This window comes from Triticum urartu, chromosome 5, assembly GCF_003073215.2.
Source record: "Triticum urartu cultivar G1812 chromosome 5, Tu2.1, whole genome shotgun sequence".
Taxonomy (NCBI): domain Eukaryota; kingdom Viridiplantae; phylum Streptophyta; class Magnoliopsida; order Poales; family Poaceae; genus Triticum; species Triticum urartu.
Window position 1 is genome coordinate 346667678 of NC_053026.1, and position 27942 is coordinate 346695619.

At 44.6% G+C, this 27942-nt stretch overlaps 1 pseudogene; it reads left to right on the plus strand.

Annotated features, from left to right (window-relative positions):
* The first annotated feature begins 314 nt into the window (after positions 1 to 314).
* Positions 315 to 27942, plus strand: LOC125507026 (annotated as a pseudogene).

The following is a 27942-nucleotide window of genomic DNA, read 5'->3' on the forward strand; positions in this document are numbered from 1 at the left end:
AGGAGCACATCCTTCGCCAGCACGCGGTCACCCTGACCGCTGCGGACCGCTCGCACTCCACCACCCCTGTAGCTGTGGGCAGGGTCATCTTTGAGCAGCTCTCCACCCCACTGCACCTGCTCCACGTCACCGCCCACTAGCCTGAAGCCTTCCTCATCCACTTCGTACTCCCCGCGCACCGGGACAACGCCGTGCGCCCCGGCATCATCAAGGTCGAGGATTGCAAGTACTTCATTAGGGCTTGGAATGAAGACAACCACGTCGCGCTCCTCAAGTTCAATCACCATGTGCGTGTTGTGGTGGAAGACTTGCCCATGCAGTTCTGGTCGCTGCCGGGCACCGAGGAGGCCCTCGGCGACATCGGCCATGTCGACCGGCTGGACTCGCGCACTCTGGAAAGGGGGCACACCAAGACTTTTGCCTTCTGGCTCTGGGTATGGGATGTTGCTCACATCCCCACCAAGCGCTCTCTCTGGGTGCTCAAGCGGGGCGCGGCTCAGGCTGACGAGATCATTGACCTTGCCCCCGCTGATCGTCGCATCCCTCTGCCGCCCGGGGTTCGGTGCCACGACCTGCTGATCCACGTGGACCTGTTGCAAGACTGTACACCCCTCTCGCCACGCTCCTCCCACTCCGGGTAGAGTGGGCTGCCCTCCTCGGATCAAGATGATGACTGCCCCTTCCCGCGCATCGAGCCTGGCACCTGGATGTCCCACGTCAAAGACGGATAGGGCAGGGCTCGCAACAGGGCGCCGCATGTTCGGGCTATGGGCTGTGGCCCTGTGCTTGGAGGGGGAGGCCGCGAACATGATGAGGACGGCGGAAGCGGCAGCTCCGGACGATCATGGAGGGACCGTCTGCTCGGCCGTGGCTGCCATGCCAGGAACAGTGGCGAGGATGTCATCAAGAAGGCACACCGCCATTGCAGCAGAACGCCACTCGGCCATCGCCACGCGGCTGGTCGACTGATAACCCGCAAGTATAGGGGATCACAACAGTTTTCGATGGTAGAGTATTCAACCCGAATTTATTGATTCGAACAAGCGGAGCCAAAGAATATTCTCAAGTATTAGCAGCTGAGTTGTCAATTGAACCACACCTGGAAACTTAATATCTGCAACAAGGTATTTAGTAGCAAAGTAATATGATAGTAGTGGTAACGGTAGCAAAAGTAATGTTTTTGGAATTTTGTAGTGATTGTAACAATTGCAACGGAAAAGTAAATAAGCGAAGAACAATATATGGAAAGCTCGTAGGCAATGGATCGGTGATAGAGAATTATGCCGATGTGGTTCATCATGTAATAGTCATAACCTAGGGTGACACGGAACTAGATCCAATTCATCAATGTATTGTAGGCATGTATTCCGAATATAGTCATACGTGCTTATGGAAAAGAACTTGCATGACATCTTTTGTCCTACCCTCCCGTGGCAGCGGGGTCCTAGCGGAAACTAAGGGATATTAAGGCCTCCTTTTAATAGAGTACCGGACCAAAGCATTAACACATAGTGAATACATGAACTCCTCAAACTATGGTCATCACTAGAAGTGGTCCCAATTATTGTCACTTCGGGGTTGCCGGATCATAACAGATAGTAGGTGACTATAGACTTGCAAGATAGGATCAAGAACACTCATATATTGATGAAAACATAATAGGTTCAAATATGAAATCATGGCACTCGGGCCCTAGTTACAAGCAATAAGCATAGCAAAGTCATAGCAACATCAATCTCAGAACATAGTGGATACTAGGGATCAAACCCTAACAAAACTAACTCGATTACATGATAAATCTCATCCAACCCATCACCGTCCAGCAAGCCTACGATGGAATTACTCACGCACGGCGGTAAGCATCATGAAATTGGTGATGGAGGATGGTTGATGATGACGATGGCGACGGATTCCCCTCTCCGGAGCCCCGAACGGACTCCAGATCAGCCCTCCCGAGAGAGTTTAGGGCTTGGCGGCGGCTCCGTATTGTAAAACGCGATGAATCTTTCTCTCTGATTTTTCTCTCTCCGAACACGAATATATAGAGTTGGAGTTGAGGTCGAAGGAGCTCCAGGGGGCCCACGAGGTAGGGGGGCGTGCCCAGGGGGGCAGGCACGCCCCCACCCTCGTGGCTAGGGTGTTCCCCCTGGTCTTGATCTTTTGACAGTATTTTTTATTATTTCCAAAAATAATCTCCGTGATGTTTCAGGTCATTCTGAGAACTTTTGTTTCTCCACATAAATAACACCATGGCAATTCTGCTGAAAACAGCGTCAGTCCGGGTTAGTTCCATTCAAATCATGCAAGTTAGAGTCCAAAACAAGGGCAAAAGTGTTTGGAAAAGTAGATACGATGGAATCGTATCAACTCCCCCAAGCTTAAACCTTTGCTTGTCCTCAAGCAATTCAGTTGACAAACTGAAAGTGATAAAGAAAAACTTTTACAAACTCTGTTTGCTCTTGTTGTTGTAAATATGTAAATCCAGCATTCAAGTTTTCAGCAAAGATTATAAGCTAACCATATTCACAATAACGCTTAGGTCTCATGTTTACTCATATCAATGGCATAATCAACTAGCGAGCAATAATAATAAATCTCAGGTGACAACACTATCTCAAAACAATCATAATATGATATAACAAGATGGTATCTCGCTAGCCCTTTCTGAGACCGCAAAACATAAATGCAGAGCACCTTTAAAGATCAAGGACTGACTAGACATTGTAATTCATGGTAAAAGAGATCCAGTCAAGTCATACTCGATGTAAACTAATCAGTAATGAATGCAAATGACAGAGGTGCTCTCCAGCGGGTGCTTTTTTTAATAAGGGGAGGATGACTCAGCATAAAAGTAAATAGATAGGCCCTTCAAAGAGGGAAGCAGGGATTTGTAGAGGTGCCAGAGCTCGGTTTTGAAATAGAGATGAATAATATTTTGAGCTGTATACTTTCATTGTCAACATAACAACCAAGAGATGGCGATATGTTCCATGCTACACACATTATAGGCAGTTCCCAAACAGAATGGTAAAGTTTATACTCCCCCTCCACCAACAAGCATCAATCCATGGCTTGCTCGAAACAACGAGTGCCTCCAACTAACAAGAGTCCCACGGGGAGTTTTGTTTGCAATTATTTTGATTTGATTTGCATAAAGCATGGGACTGGGCATCCCGGAGACCAGCCATTTTGTCGTGAGTGAGGAGCGGAGTCCACTCCTCTTAAGAATAACCCGCCTAACATGGAAGATACAGACAACCCTAATTGATACATGAGCTATTCGAGCATACAAAACATGATAATTATTTGAAGGTTTAGAGTTTGGCACATACAAATTTACTTGGAACGACAAGTAGATACCGTATATAGGAAGGTATAGTGGACTCATATGGAACGAATTTGGGGTTTATGGAATTGGATGTACAAGCAGTATTCCCGCTTAGTACAAGTGAAGGCTACCAAAAGACTGGGAAGCGACCAAGTAGAGAGCGACAACAGCCATGAACATGCATTAAAGTTAATGAACATTGAGTGCAAGCATGAGTAGGATATAATCCACCATGAACATAAATATCGTGAAGGCTATGTTGATTTTGTTTCAACTACATGCGTGAACATGTGCCAAGTCAAGTCACTTAAATCATTCAGAGGAGGATACCCCCTATCATACCACATCACAACCATTGAGGGATTCCTGGATTAGGGGGTATCCGGACAGCCGAACTATATCCTTTGGCCGGACTGTTGGACTATGAAGATACAAGATTGAAGACTTCGTCCCGTGTCTGGATGGGACTCTCCTTGGCGTGGAAGGCAAGCTTAGCAGTACGGATATGTAGATCTCATTCCTTGTAACCGACTATGTGTAACCCTAGCCCCCTCCGGTGTCTATATAAACCGGAGGGTTTAGTCCGTAGGACCAACAACAACAATCATACCGTAGGCTAGCTTCTAGGGTTTAGCCTCTTCGATCTCGTGGTAGATCAATTCTTGTACTACTCATATTATCAAGATCAATCAAGCAGGACGTAGGGTATTACCTCCATCAAGAGGGCCCGAACCTGGGTAAACATCGTGTCCCCCGTCTCCTGTTACCATCCGCCTAGACGCACAGTTCGGGACTCCCTACCCGAGATCCGTCGGTTTTGACACCGACTTTGGTGCTTTCATTGAGAGTTCCTCTGTGTCATCATCATTAGGCTGGATGGCTCCTTCAATCATCGATAGCGATGCAGTCCGGGGTGAGACTTTTCTCCTCAGACAGATCTTTGTATCTGGCGGCTCCGCACTGCGGGCCAACTCGCTTGGCCATCTGGAGCAGATCGAGAGTTATGCCCCGGGCCACCAGGTTAGGTTTGGAAGCTTAAACTACACGGCCGACATCCGTGGAGACTTGATCTTCGACGGATTCGAGCCCCTGCCGAGTGCGCCGCACGGTCATGATGAGCATGATTTAGCTCTACCATCGGACAGTGTTCAGGAGACTGCACCGGGAACCGCTCCGACCCTCAATTCGGAGCCAATTGCGCCATCCATGGCGGGTGGATAGACCCCACCACGGAGGCCGCATTCTCAGCGGTGATCGAGCCGAGTTCGACCTTACCCTTCACAGGAGCCGTGATGCCGAACTGCCGGATTCTTCCCCGGCCACGGACTCCGAACCGCCTGCGCCCGTGCCTATCGAATCCAACTGGGTGCCAATCATGGAGTTCACCTCCACGGATATCCTTCAGCACTCGCCCTTTGGCGACTTACTGAACTGATTAAGGTCTCTCTCCTTGTCAGAAGAGTCCTGGCCGAACTATGGCCGGCCAGATCGGGATGCGGACGACGAAGAAATTTGCCGCCCACCCACAACCCACTTAGTAGCCACTATCGACGATTTGACCGACATGCTCGCCTTTGACTCTGAAGACATCGACGGTATGGACGACGATGCAGGAGACGAACAGGAGCCACTGCCCATAGGGCACTGGACGCCCACTTCATCATATCATGTATACATGGTGGGCACACCTAAAGAAAACAACGACGAGGAACGGAAGGACGCAGCGAAGGATCGTTCCCTCGAGAAGCAGTCAAAGCGGCGGCGTAAGCGCCGCTCCAAATCCCACCTCGGCAGAAACAACGATCATATAGACCCAGCGATAGAGCAGGGTGAGCCAGCGGACGACAAACACGGCATTGAACCACCGTCCGACCACGGCAACACGGAGAATCAAACTGAACAACCGACTCCGGCGAAGATAATAGTCCAGATGACATCACATCGGACAGGCACCCGGAGCAACAGAATACCCATCAAAGGCTTGTTGCCACTACGAGGAGTCTGAAAAAGCAGAAGCAAAGGCTCAGGGCTGCACAAGACACACTTAGAATTAGATGGAGTGAAGTACTCAACACTGCAGCAAAGTACGGCGGTAGTCGCCACACAAAGAGCTACCCGAAGCGAAAGCTGATACCTGAATTCGATGAGAAGGCCTTAGATCCCCCGCAATCAAAAAACAAAACAGCCATCCGGTCGGATAGACGACCTGGTGGCCAACATAGAGCGGTAAACGACGCCGCACACAAGCCAGTACGCGATCCACGTGAGGGCTCACATCAAAAGGACGGCGAAACCAGATCCATCTACGGGCCAAGCAAGCGCGCTCCAGCAGGCAATGCAACACAACAAAAATCCGAACACAATGGTACACCCAAATACAGGGGTGCCGCACACCCCCTATGTTTCACCGATGAGGTGCTGGACCATGAATTTCCAGAGGGATTCAAACCTGTAAACATAGAGGCATACGACGGAACGACAAACCCTGGGGTCTGGATTGAGGACTACATCCTCCATATCCACATGGCTCGAGGAGACGATCTCCACGCCATCAAGTACTTACCCCTCAAGCTCAAAGGGCCAGCTCGGCACTGGCTTAAAAGCCTCCCCGAAAACTCCATTGGAAGCTGGGAAGAGCTCGAAGACGCTTTTTGGGCAAATTTTCAAGGGACCTATGTCCGACCACCGGATGCAGACGATTTAAGCATATAACTCAACAGCCTAGAGAGTCAGCCCGAAAGCTTTGGAACAGGTTTCTCACTAAAAAGAACCAAATAGTCGACTGTCCGGACACCGAAGCCTTAGCAGCTTTCAAGCACAATGTTCGAGACGAATGGCTTGCCAGACACCTCGGCCAAGAAAAGCCGAGAACAATAGCAGCATTAACAAGCCTCATGACCCGCTTTTGCGCGGGCAAGGACAGCTGGTTAGCCCGATGCAGCACCAGCGACCCAGGTACATCCGAAGTCAGGGACGGAAACGGGAAGCCATGACGCAGCAAAAACAAGCACCGAAATAAAGAAGACAGCCCAAAGAGCACGACGGTAAACACCGGATTCAGAAGCTCTTGGCCAGGTCAGCAAAAGCTGCCCTCCAAAAGCAACAGAGACGAACTGTCCAGCCTGAACAAGATTCTGGACAAACTATGTCAGATCCATAACACCCTCGATAAACCTGCAAATCATACCCATAGAGAATGTTGGGTCTTCAAGCAGTCCGGCAAACTCAACGCCGAACACAAGGGGCATGATACACCAAGCAAAGACAAGGAAGAGCCTCGCAAGAAAAGCAATGGGGAACAGAAGAAATTCCCACCAGAAGTCAAAACAGTAAACGTGTTACACGTGATGAAGGGGAGAAACAAAGTGGCACTCCTAGAGACACATGCCATAGGGCCTATCACCGCGGAGTTCTGCCACTGGTCGTCCAAACCGATCACCTTTGACCATCGGGATTACTCGGCAAGTATCCGGCATGCAGGATGGGCTGCCTTGGTGTTAGACCCGATAATTGACGGATACCACTTCACACAAGTCCTGATGGACGGCGGCAGTAGTTTAAACCTGATATATCAGGACACAGTCAGCAAAATGGGGATAGACCCAACAAAAATCAGCCATAACAATACTGCCTTTAAAGGAGTAATGCCAGGCCCAGAAGCCCATTGTACGGGCTCCCTTCTACAAGAGGTTATATTCGGCTTTCCCAATAACTTCCGCAGCGAAAAGTTAACCTTCCACATCGCTCCGTCCCAAAGTGGCTATCAAGCACTGCTCGGACGCGAAGCTTTCGCTCGCTTTAACGCAATACCGCATTACGCTTCTCTCATGCTTAAGATGCCCGGTCCACGTGGCATCATTACAGTAAATGGAAATATTGAGTGCTCCTTGCGCGCGGAAGACCGTGTGGCTGCCTTGGTAGCCGCACACTAGACGGCCTCACCAACTAGAGCATCTGACAGGTCGTTAAGACCACGGACACGGTTAGACGAGTCTGGTGTAGCTATATATAATTGATACAGGTTTGATGGCTATACCCCTACAACAATACAAGGGGCTCAACGCGTGTGAACAAGTGACAATTAGGCTCAACTTTACTCATCTGGAACTATACATGGTTTATTTAGTATAACCTACCTTTTGCATGACAACTTTTCAACTAAGTTCCTCTCTTTTTCAGATGACCATCGTGCTACACCCGTCCAGGATATGGCACAACGGAGACACAGGCGCAAACGCGCAGCAGGGACCCGTTCCAAGGATTCTTTTTAGATTAAGACCCTGCGTAAACCTTTTTTACTGTCTCTTGTTGATACACATCCCCCGGATTCTCAGTACAACTGAGAAGGATTCTGACGTATTGGCATGTGGCCACGTCAGAATATTGCACGTACCTGGACACCAGGGGCTTATTACAAAGGGCACCGTTTAGCCCGGTTTACATCATAAAGACCGAATACCTTAGGGAGTGTTCGGCATCGCGAGTTTGGCCTTATATGCATTAGCTCCGAATCATGTCTTTGGTCAAATGTTGGGTTTGCCCGGCTCCTGTGTTTTGCTGCCTTACGTTCCGCTCTATCGGCTAGGGCGGCACCAGGAGAACTACTGCGATTGTGCCCTGGTTCATCCGGACGAGCACCTCGGTAGAGAAAGCCGAAAACTGACTGCCATGATATAGCGTGATACTGGTCAACCACTCGATGACCTAGCGGAATCTTCGGGATTCCTTCACCTTAACGAAGGGCCATTTCCCGACCAGGCATGTACGCGCCCCGAATTCGGATGAGCGCGGAGCCACCAGGGGCTATATAGTAGCCCCACTGTCAAACTCCTCTGGCTAAGTGGAAGTGTTAAAGCATTATAGTCCGATTGCCTAGTTCGCTGCGCTATCACCTCCTTAATGGACCAAGACGTTGGATCAAGTGTGAACATGCGTCTTCTGCGAGCACCCCCGCATTATATGCGTGGGGGCTGAAGCCGACGACTGCCATCTTTCAGGTTATATACATATATACATAAACGGCCACACAGGAGGCATCATAGTACTTTTGGGCAAAAGTATAAAAACAGCCTTGATAAACTCAATAAAACATTGTTTTTCAATGGGAATACATGTCATTAGAACATAATATTCTTCGAGCATTGCGCTTCTATCGAACGAGCGCCCTCAAGATCTTCTCGAAAGTAGTGCTCGGCAGGTACTCGGCTCTCGTCCGAATCTTGGGATGCAATGGCGGTGGCCTCCATCTCCGCCCAGTATGTCTTCACACGGGCAAGGGCCATCCGCGCACCCTCTACGCACGCCGACCTCTTCATCGCGTTGATGTGCGGCACCACACCAAGGAACTGCTACACCAAACTAAAATAACTGTTCGGCTTTGGCCTTTCCGGCCACAGATGATCCACAATAGACCTCATGGCGAGTCCGGACAATCTATTCAGCTCGGCCCATTCGGCCAACCGACCAGTCAATGGAAGCGGACGCTCTGGAACGTTAAATTGTGACCAGAACAGCTTTTCCACTTCGCGATCTTTTTGATCTCGGAAGTATTCGGCCGCATCGGCAGCACTCGCCGCTAAGTCCAGATATGCGTCCGCAGAACTCCACAGCCGGTCCAAAGGGGCGTACCGAGGATCTCCAAACTTCATCCGCAGCATAAAGGGCTTCCCAGCTGCGATATCCCCAGCTTGACGCAGCTCCTCCTTCATCGCTCTCATTGCAGAGCGGGTGTCTTAGGTCGCCATCGTGGCCTTCTCCAGGTCTGTCCTGTTCGCTCGATCTTCCTTTTCAAGAATCTCGTAACGGTCAGCGGCGTTCTACAATTCCACAGCCATCCTGGCTATTTCCTCCTTGCTTTGGCAGTGAGCAGCCTGTTCGGCTTTCAGCTCCTCGATTGCCTTTAGGGCAACCACATCGCTTTTCCTGGCTTGTTCTTTGGCTTGGGCAAGTTCCGCCTGAAGGTTCTCCACGGCTGCAGCTTCATCTGCATTCACACACATGTTATAGATACTGGCATCATGCTCCTCTTCCCATGTGTCACCGAAGGAATCACATACCCTGTGCCTCGTCAAGCCGCTTGTTGACAAGTACGATGTCGGCGTCTGCCACGTCAAGCTGCCGCTTTAGCTCGGCAAACTCATCAGTCCGGCTGGCCACCGGACCCTCCGCCACCTGCATATTAAGGCGGCACGATTATTCCTGGGACTATGATCCTCTGTGCGCTGTCGTCTTCGACAACACCCAGAGTCTCAGAGGCTACTATCTACACAGGGCACATCTAAAAATGTGCGGTACTGTCAAAAATGTACATCATTTCGCGTACCTCAAAACCCGTCAGTAGACTCATAAAGGCTTCATGCAACCCGCTTTCGGCGGACGAAATCCTTTCAATCATCGTACCCGTCAACGTGCGGTGCTCTTCTGAGATAGCCGCTTGCTCTAGCAGATCCCTCAGTACGTCCGACCGTACACCAGACGGTGCCGGACTCTTTCGATTGCCCTCTACAAGAGCCGGATACTGTGGACTTCGGGTGGCCATAGGATTACCTTCTGGCCTTGCCGGATCAGGAGAAACCCTCCGCGACGACACCTCGGGGTTGCCCGCCCCATGAGGCGGTATGGCAGGGGAGGCGTTTCGCTCTCCATCATCTCTGGAAGAAGATCCCCTAAAGACGAGCTCTGCTGAGAAGGGCTAAGATCCAAACTGCAAGATAAATGCTTCGGTTATTTTCCTCAGAAGTAAGGCGAGATATTTTCATTATTAAGTACCCTTTTACTTACAGCTCGGTGGAGGGCAGATCCCCTTGAGGGCATAGTGCGGCCGGGGTTTCCCCCAGGGCAGGACCCTCCGGCGAAGATTTCTTCCCCCGTTTGGAGACCGTGGTCTCCGGGTCCTCAGAGGCGTTCCTCTTCCTTCCCTGGGGATAGGAAGTTTCAGTTCCTCCTCCCCGGTTAACCTCCTTCGCTGAGGCGCTAGCCTCCTTGTCCCCCCCCTTTATCTTCTCCCGAGGGCGCTTGATAAGGCGCGATCTCCAGCATCCTAGTTAGCACGGGATTTGGTGATGTCTTAGGGAGGGGGCCGGACACCTGATCAACTTTGCCTTTGCTATCCATTCCTGGTCAAAGAGCGGCTTTTTTAGGGCGACGTTGTGATAAACAAACGGACAGTGTGTTCGGATGCGGGGCTACTTACTTGGGTATCCGGGCGATTGCAACTCAGACCTGCATCCTTAGTGATGTCCAGACACATTATTTGTGGTCCGAAGAACAATTTGTACATCTCCTCGGGCGTCATGCCAAGGAAGTGTTGAATAGCTCGCGGTCCTTCCGGGTTGAATTCCCACATGCGAAGGGGCCGGTGTTTGCAAGGCTGGACTCGACGAACTAGCATAACTTGCAATACCATAACCAGACTGAAATCTCTCTCAAAGAGATCTCGGATACGGCTTTGCAGTATTGGCACGTCCTTGGCTGGACCCCAGCTCAGCCCCCTGCTGATCCATGATGTCAGTTGTGGTGGGGGCCTGAGCGAAAGGTGGGGGCAGCTACCCACTTGGCACTTCGGGGAGCTGTGATGTAGAACCACCCCGCTGCCACAATTGGGACACCTCTGGGAAGCTACCCTCAGGCCATGGAGCGTCAGCAATTTTGCTTATTAAAGTGCCTCCGCACGCTGCGTGCTGCCCCTCGATCATCTTCGGCTTCACATCGAAGGTCTTGAGCCACAGGCCGAAGTGAGGGGTAATGCGGAGGAAGGCCTCACATATGACAATAAATGACGAAATGTGAATAAGGGAATCCGGGGCCAGATCGTGAAAATCTAGCCCATAATAGAACATAAGACCCCTAACAAAGGGATCCAGAGCGAGGCCTAGTCCCCGGAGGAAGTGGGAGACGAACACGATGCTCTTGTTGGGTTCAGGAGTAGGGACGACCTGCCCTCGGGCAGGCAGCCGATGCAAAATTTCGGCGGTTAGATATCTGGCCTCTCTCAACCTCTTGATGTCCTCCTCCGTGACGGAGGAAGGCATCCACCGACCTTGAAGGTTGGATTCAGACATAGTTGAAGGTCCGAAGCACCTGACCTGAGTTTTGGGTGTTAGAACTCTAGGCGGGGGAAGGATTTGATTGAGCATGAGAGGGAAAAAAGAAAAAGCCTTGTCCCCTTTATAAAGATGGTGAATATCAAGCGTCCTCCTCGTGGCCTTTTGGGACTTGCCTAAGATCTAGGAGTCCTACCAATAGGCACGGTTGGGTTACCCACGTCTGTATTGATGAGAATCCCGTAATAAAGGGGACACGATCTCTGCTTCGACAAGATGTGCCAAGGAAACCGCCTCGCGAAACACGAAGAGATTGGTTATGAAAAACGATTTGAATAAAGACCTGGCTGTGGTGTGATGTCACACTACGGGGTACGTCAGCAGATTAGATTTATGGAAATATTATTCTCTCTACGGTGGTATGTGGAACTTGTTTTGCAGAGCCGAACACGATCCTCGTGTTCAAAATCTTCTATGAAGTATTCGGAGGAGGAACCCGCCTTGCAATGCCGAAGACAATCTGCGTGCCGGACTCATCGTCATTGAAGCCTGGTTTAGGGGCTACTGAGGGAGTCCTGGATTAGGGGGTATCCGGACAGCCGGACTATATCCTTTGGCCGGACTATTGGACTATGAAGATACAAGATTGAAGACTTCGTCCCGTGTCCGGATGGGACTCTCCTTGGCGTGGAAGGCAAGCTTGGCAGTACGGATATGTAGATCTCCTTCCTTGTAACCGACTCTATGTAACCCTAGCCCCCTTCGGTGTCTATATAAACCGGAGGGTTTAGTCCGTAGGACCAACAACAACAATCATACCGTAGGCTAGCTTCTAGGGTTTAGCCTCTTCGATATCGTGGTAGATCAACTCTTGTACTACTCGTATTATCAGGATCAATCAAGCAGGACGTAGGGTATTACCTCCATCAAGAGGGCCCGAACCTGGGTAAACATCATGTCCCCCGTCTCCTGTTACCATCCGCCTAGACGCACAGTTCGGGACCCCCTACCCGAGATCCGCCGGTGTTGACACCGACAACCATTTTAATAGCATGTTAGCATGCAAGGTAAACCATTATAAGCTCCTAGCTAATTAAGCATGGCGTAAGAAACTATGATCTCTAATTGTCATCGCAAACATGTTTATTCATAATAGGCTGAATTAGGAACGATGAACTAATCATATTTACAAAAAGAAGAGAGGTCGAGTTCATACCAGCTTCTCCCATCTCAATCAGTTCATCATCTATCGACATAATTGCCTTTCACTTGCACGACCGAACGACGTGGATAATAATAATAGTGCACGTGCATTGGACTAAGCTGGAATCTGCAAGCATTCAATAAATAGGAGAAGACAAGGCAATATGGACTCCTGGTTAAATCAACAATAATGCATATAGGAGTCACTTCAACAATTTAATTATGGTCTTCTCCTATCGACCCGCAAAGAAAAGAAAAGAAATAAAACTATATACACGGCAAAGCTCCCAACAAGCAAAAATAAGAACACGAAATCTTTTTGGGTTTTCTTTTTAATTACTACTACAAACATGGGAAGTAAACTAATTAAAAGCTATAACTAATTTTTTTGTTTTGTTTTTCTTAAGGTTTATTAAACACACAAGAAAAAAGCAATAAAAAGGAAATAAATTAGCATGGATAATACAGTGAAAAAGTATGAGCACCGACAACTAGCAATGAGTGTGTGAACATGAATGTAATGTCGGTGGGAAATACGTACTCCCCCAAGCTTAGGCTTTTGGCCTAAGTTGGTCTAATGCCACGGATGGCCTGGAGGATATCGAAAGTTGTAGTTGGGGTCGTACTGAGATGCAGCAGTCATTACATCGTGGGCTACAGTTTGGAGGCGAGCTATCTCAGCCCTCCTCTTATACTCTTCTGCCTCCTCTCTGGTTATAAAATATCTCCCTTTTGCCTGAAAATGAAAGAAAGTAGAAGCAGGGAGAGCGACGTGATAGGTGCGTCATCTGTCAAAGATTAGTCGGTACTGGAGGAACTGATTGTTCCTCTCAACAAACTGATGACGAACCATAGCCTCATAATCCAAATAAGCAGGAGGCAACTCAATATCATCCTCACGTATGGTTATACCAAGAAAATTAGCTATGCGGGATGCATAAATTCCACCAAAGAAATCTCCATTAAATCTATTAAGATGCAACCTACGTGAAATAATGGCTCCCAAATTATAAGATTTATCTCCTAACACAACACTCCTAAGAATACTAAGGTCAGGGACACACATGTGACATGCTTCATCTTTACCGTTAATGCATCTACCCATGAAGAGAGCAAAATAATGTATAGCAGGAAAGTGAATGCTCCCTATGGTAGCTTGTGCTATATCTCTAGATTCCCCCACAGTTATACTAGCAAGAAAATCTCTAAATTCAGATTTGTGAGGTTCACTAGCACTACCCCATTGTGAAAGTTTGCAAGCAGTGGTAAAGTCCTCTAAGTCCATAGTGTAAGAATTTTCATAAAGATCAAACAGGACAGTTTGAAAATTGCGTGAAGATGAAAATTCAAACCTCCTCACAAAGGAACTAGTGAGATAGAGGTACCGACGGCACTTTTCTTCCTCAAAGCTCACAAGAACAACATTACGCAAATACGCGTTAAATTCTTCCTTAATTCCCGCTCGATCCATGAAGTCATCTGAAGGCCATTCACAAGACCGCACTGGAGCGTCCCTTGGTGGCTCATCATCAGCATCACGCATTGCAAGCCTGGATCCTTGTTTCCTTGAAGAACCACCTTGGTACATTTTCCTAAACATATTTCTTCCTCTGAAAAATTTCTGAAATTTTTAGTAAGTTCAAATAAAAGTAAACCAAACACAGCAATATTGATAGCAACTACTCCTACAAATGCCTAGAGGTAATATCATGCATCAAAACTACTTTTGACCATATAAATTTGACATGCAAGCTCAAGAACAGGGTCACCTAAGCAGCAAAAATATGCAATGAATAAAGCACTAGAACAAAAACTAATTGGACCATTGGAGGAGTCACATACTTAGGAACAATCCCCCAAAGTAGTTTTGTGAGAGGTGCTTTGAGCAAGGAGATAAAAAATCGCAGCAAAAGGGGCTAGAACTCGTGCTTGAGCTGGATAATGGTGTTTGTGGGAGGAAGAAGGAGTGTGTGGGTGCAGGAATAAGTGGAGGAGGGGCCACCGTGGGCCCACGAGGCAGGGGGCGCGCCCAGGGGGGTAGGGCGCGCCCTCCACCCTTGTGGCCAGGTGGATGCCCCCCTGCTGTGTTCTCAGTGCCAAATATTCTCAAATATTTCAGAAAAAATCATATTTAAATTTCAGGGCATTTGGAGAACTTTTATTTTCGGGGTATTTTTATATTGCGCGGATAATTCAGATAACAGAACGAAAATACGATTTTTACTTTATTTAATATAAATAAAAGAAAGTGAAAGGAGGGTACAGAAAGTTGTGCTTTGTAACTTCATCCATCTCATGATCATGAAAAGGAATCCATTAACAAGGTTGATCAAGTCTTGTTAACAAACTCATTCCGAATAATATGGAACCGGAGAAATTTCGAATAACACTATGTTACCTCAACGGGGATATGCACATCCCCAATAATTAGAATATCATATTTCTTCTTGACAGTAGGAAAAGGAAATTCAAAACCTCCAAAAATAATCGATGGAACTTTTCCAATAGAATTAATACTATGAACTTGAGGTTGTTTCCTCGGGAAGTGTACCGTATGCTCATTGCCATTAACATGAAAAGTGACATTGCCTTTGGGGCAATCAATAACAGCTCCTGCAGTATTCAGAAAGGGTCTTCCAAGAATAATATACATACTATCGTCCTCGGGAATATCAAGAATAACAAAGTCCGTTAAAATAGTAACGTTTGCAACTACAATAGGCACATCCTCACAAATACCGACAGGTATAGCAGTTGATTTATCAACCATTTGCAAAGATATTTCAGTCGGTGTCAACTTATTCAAATCAAGTCTACGATATAGAGAGAGAGGCATAACTCTAACGCCGGCTCCAAGATTACATAAAGCAGTTTTAACATAGTTTCTTTTAATGGAGCATGGTATAGTGGGTACTCCTGGATCTCCCAACTTCTTAGGTATTCCACCCTTAAAAGTGTAATTAGAAAGCATGGTGGAAATTTCAGCTTCCGGTATCTTCCTTTTATTAGTGACAATTTCTTTCATGTACTTAGCATAAGGATTCATTTTGAGCATATCAGTTAATCGCATACGCAAAAAGATAGGTCTAATAATTTCAGCAAAGCGGTCGAAATACTCATCATCCTTTTTCTTGGATGGTTTGGGAGGAAAAGGCATGGGTTTTTGAACCCATGGTTCTCTTTCTTTATCATGTTTCCTAGCAATAAAGTCTCTCTTATCATAACGTTGATTCTTTGATTGTGGGTTATCAAGAGCAACAGCAGGTTCAATTTCAATATCATTATCGTTGCTAGGTTGAGCATCATGAACATTATCATTAACATTATCGCTAGTTTTAGGTTCATTACAAGATTGTGTTTCAACATCAGAAATAGAAATATCATTTGGATTCTCAAGTGTTTTAGCAATAGGTTCACTAGAAGCATGCAAAGTCCTATCATTTTTCTTTTTCTTCCTTTTAGAAGGACTAGGTGCATCTATATTATTTCTCTGAGAATCTTGCTCAATTCTCTTAGGGCGGCCTTTAGGATACAAAGGTTCCTGAGTCATTTTACCAGTTCTAGTAGCCACTCTAACAGCATAGTCCTTATTCTTACTATTCAATTCACTGAGCAAATCATTTTGAGCTTTAAGTACTTGTTCTACTTGAGTGGTAACCATAGAAGCATGTTTACTGATAAGTTTAAGTTCACCTTTGACATTATCCATATAATCACCCAAGTGTTCAAGCATATCAGCACTGCGTTTTAATTCTCTACCAAAATAAGCATTGAAGTCTTCTTGCTTAACCATAAATTTATCAAACTCATCTAAGCATGGGCTAGCAAACTTGGTGAATGGGATTTCAGCTTTATCATATCTATAGAGAGAATTTACCTTTACTACATGTGTCGGGTTATCAAGACCATGGGTTTCTTCAATAGGTGATGGATTAAAACCATATATTTCTTCAACAGGCGGTAAATTAAGACCATGTATTTCTTCAATAGGAGGTAAATTCTTAACATCTTTAGCTTTAATACCTTTTTCTTTCATAGATTTCTTTGCCTCTTGCATATCTTCAGGACTGAGAAATAGGACACCCCTTTTCTTCGGAGTTGGTTTAGGAATAGGCTCAGGAGCTGGCTCAGGAAGTGTCCAATTCTTTTCATTTGTCAACATATTATTCAATAGAATTTCAGCTTCATCCGGTGTTCTTTCCCTGAAAATAGAACCAGCACAACTATCCAGGTAATCTCTGGAAGCATCAGTTAGTCCATTATAAAAGATATCAAGTATTTCATTTTTCTTAAGAGGATGGTCAGGCAAATCATTAAGTAATTGGAGAAGCCTCCCCCAAGCTTGTGGGAGACTCTCTTCTTCAATTTGCACAAAACTATATATATCCCTTAAGGCAGCTTGTTTCTTATGAGCATGGAAATATTTAGCAGAGAAGTAATAAATCATATCCAGGGGACTACGCACACAACCGGGATCAAGAGAATTAAACCATATCTTAGCATCACCCTTTAATGAGAATGGAAATATTTTAAGGATATAAAAGTAGCGAGTTCTCTCATCAGTAGTGAACAGGGTGGCTATATCATTTAATTTAGTAAGATGTGCCACAACAGTTTCAGATTCATAGCCATAAAAAGGATCAGATTCAACCAAAGTAATTATATCAGGATCAATAGAGAATTCATAATCCTTATCAGTAACAAAGATGGGTGAAGTAGCATAAGCAGGATCATATTTCATTCTAGCATTCAGAGTTTTTTGTTTAAGCTTAGATAATAATTTCTTAAGATCACTTCTATCATTGCAAGCAAGAAAGTCTCCTTTAGTTTCTTCATCCATAACATAGCCCTCAGGCACAACAGGTAATTCATATTTATTAGGAGAGCCTTCATAATCACTTTCATCAGTATTATCAGTTTCAATAATTTCATTCTCTCTAGCCCTAGCGAGTTGTTCATCAAGAAATTCACCGAGTGGCATAGTAGTATCAGGCATAGAAGTAGTTTCATCATAAGTATCATGCATATCAGAAGTGGCATCATCAATAATATGCAACATATCAGAATTAATAGCAGAAGCAGGTTTAGGTGTCGCAAGCTTACTCAAAACAGAAGGTGAATCAAGTGCAGAGCTAGATGGCAGTTCCTTACCTCCCCTCCTAGTTGAGGGATAAATCTTGGTTCTTGGATCTTTCAAGTTCTTCATAATGATAAGCAGATATAAATCCCAAGTGACTCAAAGAATAGAGCTATGCTCCCCGGCAACGGTGCCAGAAAATAGTCTTGATTACCCACAAGTATAGGGGATCGCAATAGTTTTCGAGGGTAGAGTATTCAACCCAAATTTATTGATTCGACACAAGGGGAGCCAAAGAATATTCTCAAGTATTAGCAGCTGAGTTGTCAATTCAACCACACCTGGAAACTTAATATCTGCAGCAAGGTATTTAGTAGCAAAGTAATATGATAGTAGTGGTAACTGTAGCAAAAGGTAACGGTAGCAAAAGTAATGTTTTTGGTATTTTGTAGTGATTGTAACAATAGCAACGGGAAAGTAAATAAGCGAAGAACAATATATGGAAAGCTCGTAGGCAATGGATCGGTGATAGAGAATTATGCCAGATGTGGTTCATCATGTAACAGTCATAACCTAGGGTGACACAGAACTAGCTCCAATTCATCAATGTAATGTAGGCATGTATTCCGAATATAGTCATACGTGCTTATGGAAAAGAACATGCATGACATCTTTTGTCCTACACTCCCGTGGTAGCGGGGTCCTAGCGGAAACTAAGGGATATTAAGGCCTCCTTTTAATAGAGTACCGGACCAAAGCATTAACTCATAGTGAATATATGAACTCCTCAAACTACAGTCATCACCGGAAGTGGTCCCGATTATTGTCACTTCAGGGTTGCCGGATCATAACACATAGTAGGTGACTATAGACTTGCTATATAGGATAAAAACACTCATATATTGATGAAAACATAATAGGTTCAGATCTGAAATCATGGCACTCGGGCCCTCATGACAAGCATTAAGCATAGCAAAGTCATAGCAACATGAATCTCAGAACATATTGGATACTAGGGATCAAACCCTAACAAAACTAACTCGATTACATGATAAATCTCATCCAACCCATCACCGTTGAGCAAGCCTACGAAGGAATTACTCACGCACGGCGGTGAGCATCATGAAATTGGTGATGGAGGATGGTTGATGATGACGATGGCGACGGATTCCCCTCTCCGGAGCCCCGACGGACTCCAGATCAGCCCTCCCGAGAGAGTTTAGGGCTTGGCGGCGGCTTCGTATCGTAAAACGTGATGAATCTTTCTCCCTGAATTTTTTCTCTCCGAACATGAATATATAGAGTTGGACTTGAGGTCGGAGGAGCTCCAGGGGGCCCACGAGGTAGGGGGGCGTTCCCCCGCCCTCGTGGCTAGGGTGTGGGCCCCTGGTCTTGATCTTTTGCCAGCATTTTTATTATTTCCAAAAATAATCTACGTGAAGTTTCAGGTCATTCCGAGATCTTTTGTTTCTGCACATAAATAACACAATGGCAATTCTTCTGAAAACAGCATCAGTTCGGGTTAGTTCCATTCAAATCATGCAAGTTAGAGTCCAAAACAAGGGCAAAAGTGTTTGGAAAAGTAGATACGACGGAGACGTATCAACTCCCCCAAGCTTAAACCTTTGCTTGTCCTCAAGCAATTCAGTTGACAAACTGAAAGTGATAAAGAAAAACTTTTACAAACTCTGTTTGCTCTTGTTGTTGTAAATATGTAAAGCCAGCATTCAAGTTTTTAGCAAAGATTATAAGCTAACCATATTCACAATAACGCTTAGGTCTCATGTTTACTCATATCAATGGCATAATCAACTAGCGAGCAATAATAATAAATCTCAGGTGACAACACTTTCTCAAAACAATCATAATATGATATAACAAGATGATATCTCGCTAGCCCTTTCTGAGACCGCAAAATATAACTGCAGAGAACCTTTAAAGATCAAGGACTGACTAGACATTGTAATTCATTGTAAAAGAGATCCGGTCAAGTCATACACGATGTAAACTAATCAGTAATGAATGCAAATGACAGAGGTGCTCTCCAGCGGGTGCTTTTTTAATAAGGGGAGGATGACTCAGCATAAAAGTAAATAGATAGGCCCTTCGCAGAGGGAAGCAGGGATTTATAGAGGTGCCAGAGCTCGGTTTTGAAATAGAGATGAATAATATATTGAGCTGTATACATTCATTGTCAACATAACAACCAAGAGATGGCGATATCTTCCATGCTACACACATTATAGGTGGTTCCCAAACAGAATGGTAAAGTTTATACCCCCCCTCCACCAATAAGCATCAATCCATGGCTTGCTCGAAACAACGAGTGCCTCCAACTAACAAGAGTCCCAGGGGGAGTTTGTTTGGAATTATTTTGATTTGATTTGCATAAAGCATGGGACTGGGCATCCCGGAGACCAGCCATTTTCTCGTGAGTGAGGAGCGGAGTCCACTCCTCTTGAGAATAACCCGCCTAACATGGAAGATACGGACAGCCCTAGTTGATACATGAGCTATTCGAGCATACAAAACATGATACTTATTTGAAGGTTTAGAGTTTGGCACATACAAATTTACTTGGAACGACAAGTAGATACCGTATATAGGAAGGTATAGTGGACTCATATGGAACAACTTTGGGGTTTATAGAATTGGATGCACAAGCAGTATTCCCGCTTAGTACATGTGAAGGCTAGCAAAAGACTAGGAAGCGACCAACTAGAGAGCGACAACAGCCATGAACATGCATTAAAGTTAATGAACATTGAGTGCAAGCATGAGTAGGATATAATCCACCATGAACATAAATATCGTGAAGGCTATGTTGATTTTGTTTCAACTACATGCGTGAACCTGTGCCAAGTCAAGTCACTTAAATCATTCAGAGGAGGATACCACCCTATCATACCACATCACAACCATTTTAATAGCATGTTGGCACACAAGGTAAACCACTATAAGCTCCTAGCTAATTAAGCATGGCATAAGAAACTATGATCTCTAATTGTCATCGCAAACATGTTTATTCATAATAGGCTGAATCAGGAACGACGAACTAATCATATTTACAAAAACAAGAGAGGTCGAGTTCATACCAGCTTCTCCCATCTCAATCAGTTCATCATATATCGTCATAATTGCCTTTCACTTGCACGACCGAACGATGTGGATAATAATAATAGTGCACATGCATTGGACTAAGATGGAATCTGCAAGCATTCAATAAACATGAGAAGACAAAGCAATATGGACACCTGGTTAAATCAACAATAATACATATAGGAGTCACTTCAACAATTTAATTATGGTCTTCTCCTATCGACCCCCAAAGAAAAGAAAAGAAATAAAACTATATACACGGGAAAGCTCCCAACAAGCAAAAAGAAGAACAAGAAATCTTTTTCGGTTTTCTTTTTAATTACTACTACAAACATGGGAAGTAAACTAATTAAAAACTACAACTAAATTTTTTTGTTTTGTTTTTCTTAAGGTTTATTAAACACACAAGAAAAAAGCAATAAAAGCAAATAAATTAGCATGGATAATACAGTGAGAAAGTATGAGCACCGACAACTAGCAATGAGTGTGTGAACATGAATGTAATGTCGGTGGGAAATACGTACTCCCCCAAGCTTAGGCTTTTGGCCTAAGTTGGTCTAATGCCACGGATGGCCTGGAGGATATCCAAAGTTGTAGTTGGGGTTTTACTGAGATGCAGCAGTCATTACATCGTGGGTTGCAGCTTGGAGGCGAGCTATCTCAGCCCTCCTCTTATAATCTTCCGCCTCCTCTCTGGTTATAAAATATCTCCCTTTTGCCTGAAAATCAAAGAAAGTAGAAGCAGGGAGAGCGACGTGATAGGTGCGTCATCTGTCAAAGATTAGTCGGTACTGGAGGAACTGATCGTTCCTCTCAACAAACTGATGACAAACCATAGCCTCATAATCCAAATAAGCAGGAGGCAACTCAATATCATCCTCACATATGGTTATACCAACAAAATTAGCTATGCGGGTTGCATAAATTCCACCAAAGAAATCTCCATTAAATCTATTAAGATGCAACCTACGTGCAATAATGGCTCCCAAATTATAAGATTTATCTCCTAACACAGCACTCCTAAGAATACTAAGGTCAGGGACACACATGTGACATGCTTCATCTTTACCGTTAATGCATCTACCGATGAAGAGAGCAAAATAATGTATAGCAGGAAAGTGAATGCTCCCTATGGTAGCTTGTGCTATATCTCTAGATTCCCCCACAGTTATACTAGCAAGAAAATCTCTAAATTCAGATTTGCGAGGTTCACTAGCACTACCCCATTGTGGAAGTTTGCAAGTAGTGGTAAAGTCCTCTAAGTCCATAGTGTAAGAATTTTCATAAAGATCAAACAGGACAGTTGCGTGAAGATGAAAATTCAAACCTCCTCACAAAGGAACTAGTGAGATAGAGGTACCGACGGCACTTTTCTTCCTCAAAGCTCACAAGAACAACATTACGCAAATACGCGTTAAATTCTTCCTTAATTCCCGCTCGATCCATGAAGTCCTCTGAAGGCCATTCACAAGACCGCACTGGAGCGTCCCTTGGTGGCTCATCATCAGCATCACGCATTGCAAGCCTGGATCCTTGTTTCCTTGAAGAACCACCTTGGTATATTTTCCTAAACATATTTCTTCCTCTGAAAAATTTCTGAAATTTTTAGTAACTTCAAATAAAAGTAAACCAAACTCAACAATATTGATAGCAACTACTCCTACAAATGCCTAGAGGCAATATCATGCATCAAAACTACTTTTGACCATATAAATTTGACATGCAAGCTCAAGAACAGGGTCACCTAAGCAGCAAAAATATGCAATGAATAAAGCACTAGAAAGAAAACTAATTGGACCATTGGAGGAGTCACATACCAAGGAACAATCCCCCAGAGCAGTTTTGTGAGAGGTGCTTTGAGCAAGGAGATCGAAAATCGCAGCAAAAGGGGCTAGAACTCGTGCTTGAGCTGGATAATGCTGTTTTTGGGAGAAGAAGGAGTGTGTGGGTGCAGGAATAAGTGGAGGAGGGCCACCGTGGGCCTACGAGGCAGGGTGCGTGCCCAGGGGGGTAGGGCGCGCCCTCCACCCTCGTGGCCAGGTGGATGCCCCCCTACTGTGTTCTCAGTGCCAAATATTCTCAAATATTTCAGAAAAAATCATATTTAAATTTTAGGTCATTTGGAGAACTTTTATTTTCAGGGTATTTTTATATTGCGCGGATAATTCACATAACTGACAGAAAATACTATTTTTACTTTATTTAATATAAATAACAGAAAGTGAAAGGAGGGTACAGAAGGTTGTGCTTTTTAACTTCATCCATCTCATGATCATCAAAAGGAATCCATTAACAAGGTTGATCAAGTCTTGTTAACAAACTCATTCCGAATAATATGGAACCGGAGAAATTTCGAATAACACTATGTTACCTCAACGGGGATATGCACATCCCCAATAATTAGAATATCATATTTCTTCTTGATAGTAGGAAGAGGAAATTCAAAACCTCCAAAAATAATCGATGGAACTTTTCCAATAGAATTAATACTATGAACTTGAGGTTGTTTCCTCGGAAAGTGTACCGTATGCTCATTGCCATTAGCATGAAAAGTGACATTGCCTTTGGTGCAATCAATAACAGCTCCTGCAGTATTCAAAAAGGGTCATCCAAGAATAATAGACATACTATCGGCCTCGGGAATATCAAGAATAACAAAGTCCGTTAAAATAGTAATGTTTGCAACTACAACAGGCACATCCTCCCAAATACCGACAGGTATAGCAGTTGATTTATCAGCCATTTGCAAAGATATTTCAGTCGGTGTTAACTTATTCAAATCAAGTCTATGATATAAAGAGAGAGGCATAACACTAATGCCGGCTCCAAGATCACATAAAGCAGTTTTAACATAGTTTCTTTTAATGGAGCATGGTATAGTGGGTACTCCTGGATCTCCTAACTTCTTAGGTATTCCACCCTTAAAAGTGTAATTAGCAAGCATGGTGGAAATTTCAGCTTCCGGTATCTTTCTTTTATTAGTAACAATTTCTTTCTTGTACTTAGCATAAGGATTCATTTTGAGCATATCAGTTAATCGCATACGCAAAAAGATAGGTCTAATCATTTCAGCAAATCGCTCAAAATCCTCATCATCCTTTTTCTTGGATGGTTTGGGAGGAAAAGGCATGGGTTTTTGAACCCATGGTTCTCTTTCTTTATCATGTTTCCTAGCAATAAAGTCTCTCTTATCATAACGTTGATTCTTTGATTGTGGGTTATCAAGAGCAACAGCAGGTTCAATTTCAATATCATTATCGTTGCTAGGTTGAGCATCATGAACATTATCATTAACATTATCGCTAGTTTTAGGTTCATTACAAGATTGTGTTTCAACATCAGAAATAGAAATATCATTTGGATTCTCAAGTGTTTTAGCAATAGGTTCACTAGAAGCATGCAAAGTCCTATCATTTTTCTTTTTCTTCCTTTTAGAAGGACTAGGTGCATCTATATTATTTCTCTGAGAATCTTGCTCAATTCTCTTAGGGCGGCCTTTAGGATACAAAGGTTCCTGAGTCATTTTACCAGTTCTAGTAGCCACTCTAACAGCATAGTCCTTATTCTTACTATTCAATTCACTGAGCAAATCATTTTGAGCTTTAAGTACTTGTTCTACTTGAGTGGTAACCATAGAAGCATGTTTACTGATAAGTTTAAGTTCACCTTTGACATTATCCATATAATCACCCAAGTGTTCAAGCATATCAGCACTGCGTTTTAATTCTCTACCAAAATAAGCATTGAAGTCTTCTTGCTTAACCATAAATTTATCAAACTCATCTAAGCATGGGCTAGCAACTTGGTGAATGGGATTTCAGCTTTATCATATCTATAGAGAGAATTTACCTTTACTACATGTGTCGGGTTATCAAGACCATGGGTTTCTTCAATAGGTGATGGATTAAAACCATATATTTCTTCAACAGGCGGTAAATTAAGACCATGTATTTCTTCAATAGGAGGTAAATTCTTAACATCTTTAGCTTTAATACCTTTTTCTTTCATAGATTTCTTTGCCTCTTGCATATCTTCAGGACTGAGAAATAGGACACCCCTTTTCTTCGGAGTTGGTTTAGGAATAGGCTCAGGAGCTGGCTCAGGAAGTGTCCAATTCTTTTCATTTGTCAACATATTATTCAATAGAATTTCAGCTTCATCCGGTGTTCTTTCCCTGAAAACAGAACCAACACAACTATCCAGGTAATCTCTGGAAGCATCAGTTAGTCCATTATAAAAGATATCAAGTAATTCATTTTCTTAAGAGGATGATCAGGCAAAGCATTAAGTAATTGGAGAAGCCTCCCCCAAGATTGTGGGAGACTCTCTTCTTCAATTTGCACAAAATTATATATATATCCCTTAAGGCAGCTTGTTTCTTATGAGCAGGGAAATATTTAGCAGAGAAGTAATAAATCATATCCTGGGGACTATGCACACAACCATGATCAAGAGAATTAAACCATATCTTAGCATCACCCTTTAATGAGAACGGACATATTTTAAGGATATAAAAGTAGTGAGTTCTCTCATCATTAGTGAACAGGGTAGCTATATCATTTAATTTAGTAAGATGTGCCACAACAGTTTTAGATTCATAGCCGTAAAAAGGATCAGATTCAACAAAGTAATTATATCAAGATCAATAGAGAATTCATAATCCTTATCAGTAACAAAGATGGGTGAAGTAGCATAAGCAGGATCATATTTCATTCTAGCATTTAGCGTTTTTTGTTTAAGCTTAGCTAATAATTTCTTAAGATCACTTCTATCATTGCAAGCAAGAACGTCTCTTTTAGTTCCTTCATCCATAACATAGCCCTCAGGCACAACAGGTAATTCATATTTATTAGGAGAACCTTCATAATCACTTTCATCAGTATTATCAGTTTCAATAATTTCATTCTCTCTAGCCCTAGCAAGTTGTTCATCAAGAAATTCACCGAGTGGCATAGTAGTATCAGGCATAGAAGTAGATTCATCAGAAGCATCGTGCATAGCAGAAGTGGCATCATCAATAATATGCGACATATCAGAATTAATAGCAGAAGCAGGTTTAGGTGTCGCAAGCTTACTCAAAACAGAAGGTGAATCAAGTGTAGGGCTAGATGGCAGTTCCTTACCTCCCCTCGTAGTTGGGGGATAAATCTTGGTTCTTGGATCTTTCAAGTTCTTCATAATGATAAGCAGATATAAATCCCAAGTGACTCAAAGAATAGAGCTATGCTCCCCGGCAACGGCACCAGAAAATAGTCTTGATTACCCACAAGTATAGGGGATCGCAATAGTTTTCGAGGGTAGAGTATTCAACCCAAATTTATTGATTCGACACAAGGGGAGCCAAAGAATATTCTCAAGTATTAGCAGCTGAGTTGTCAATTCAACCACACCTGGAAACTTAATATCTGCAGCAAGGTATTTAGTAGCAAAGTAATATGATAGTACTGGTAACGGTAGCAAAAGTAATGTTTTTGGTATTTTGTAGTGATTGTAACAATAGCAACGGAAAAGTAAATAAGCGAAGAACAATATATGGAAAGCTCGTAGGCAATGGATCGGTGATAGAGAATTATGCCGAATGTGGTTCATCATGTAACATTCATAACCTAGGGTGACACAGAACTAGCTCCAATTCATCAATGTAATGTAGGCATGTATTCCGAATATAGTCATACATGCTTATGGAAAAGAACTTGCATGACATCTTTTGTCCTACCCTCCCGTGGCAGCGGGGTCCTAGCGGAAACTAAGGGATATTAAGGCCTCCTTTTAATAGAGTACCGGACCAAAGCATTAACACATAGTGAAGACATGAACTCCTCAAACTACGGTCATCACCGGAAGTGGTCCCGATTATTGTCACTTCAGGGTTGCCGGATCATAACACATAGTAGGTGACTATAGACTTGCTATATAGGATAAAAAACACTCATATACTGATGAAAACATAATAGGTTCAGATCTGAAATCATGGCACTCGGGCCCTAGTGACAAGCATTAAGCATAGCAAAGTCATAGCAACATGAATCTCAGAACATAGTGGATACTAGGGATCAAACCCTAACAAAACTAACTCGATTACACGATAAATCTCATCCAACCCATCACCGTCCAGCAAGCCTACGATGGAATTACTCACGCACGGCGGTGAGCATCATGAAACTGGTGATGGAGGATGGTTGATGATGACGATGGCGACGGATTCCCCTCTTCGGAGACCCGAACGGACTCCAGATCAGCCCTTCCGATAGAGTTTACGGCTTGGCGGCGGCTCCGTGTCGTAAAACATGATGAATATTTCTCCCTGATTTTTTCTCTCCGAACACGAATATTTAGAGTTGGAGTTGAGGTCGGAGGAGCTCCAGGGGGGCCACGAGGTAGGGGGGCGCGCCCAGGGGGGCAGGCGCGCCCCCACCCTCATGGCTAGGGTGTGGGCCGCCTTGTCTTGATCATTTGCCAGTACTTTTTATTATTTCCAAAAATAATCTCTGTGAAGTTTCAGGTCATTCCGAGAACTTTTATTTCTGCACATAAATAACACCATGGCAATTCTGCTGAAAACAGCGTCAGTCCGGGTTAGTTCCATTCAAATCATGCAAGTTAGAGTCCAAAACAAGGGCAAAAGTGTTTGGAAAAGTAGATACGACTGAGACGTATCATCGACGCGGCCGCCCCGAAGCTGAGAAGGACTCCGGTGCGCCAGTTCTGCGCGCCACCCCGCCTCTCCCGCTTCCCTCCGTGGCCCCCTCGATGATGGAGGTGGACCCGGTGGACCAGTTCTTCTCCTTCTCTGACGATGGCCGCGCCCTCTCCCCGCCCCTGTGCATGGACTGCATGGAGCTGGAATTGGAGAACGCTATGCATGAAGCCCTGGATGCTCCCCTTGCATTCGAAAATGGTGGCCGCTCCCCACCCCGTCCTTCTGACGAGCCTGCCGAGCTGGAGAGCCCGGAGATGCTGTCGTGTCTGCTGCCCTGCATCAGCTCCCCTGCAGCAGCCACGGTGGGCTTCTAGATGGACACGATCACCCAGAGGGTGGGCGCGATGCAGATCGGCAACAGGTAGGCGTAGGCGGCCGATCTGTTCGTCGATGTGCCACCTCCGGTCCTCCCAAGCCAGCCGCCCCGCCCTCGCCATTCTGCTCCGCCCAAGTCCAGGGCCACCTCCGCCCCTCCCGCCGTAGTGCTCGTTAG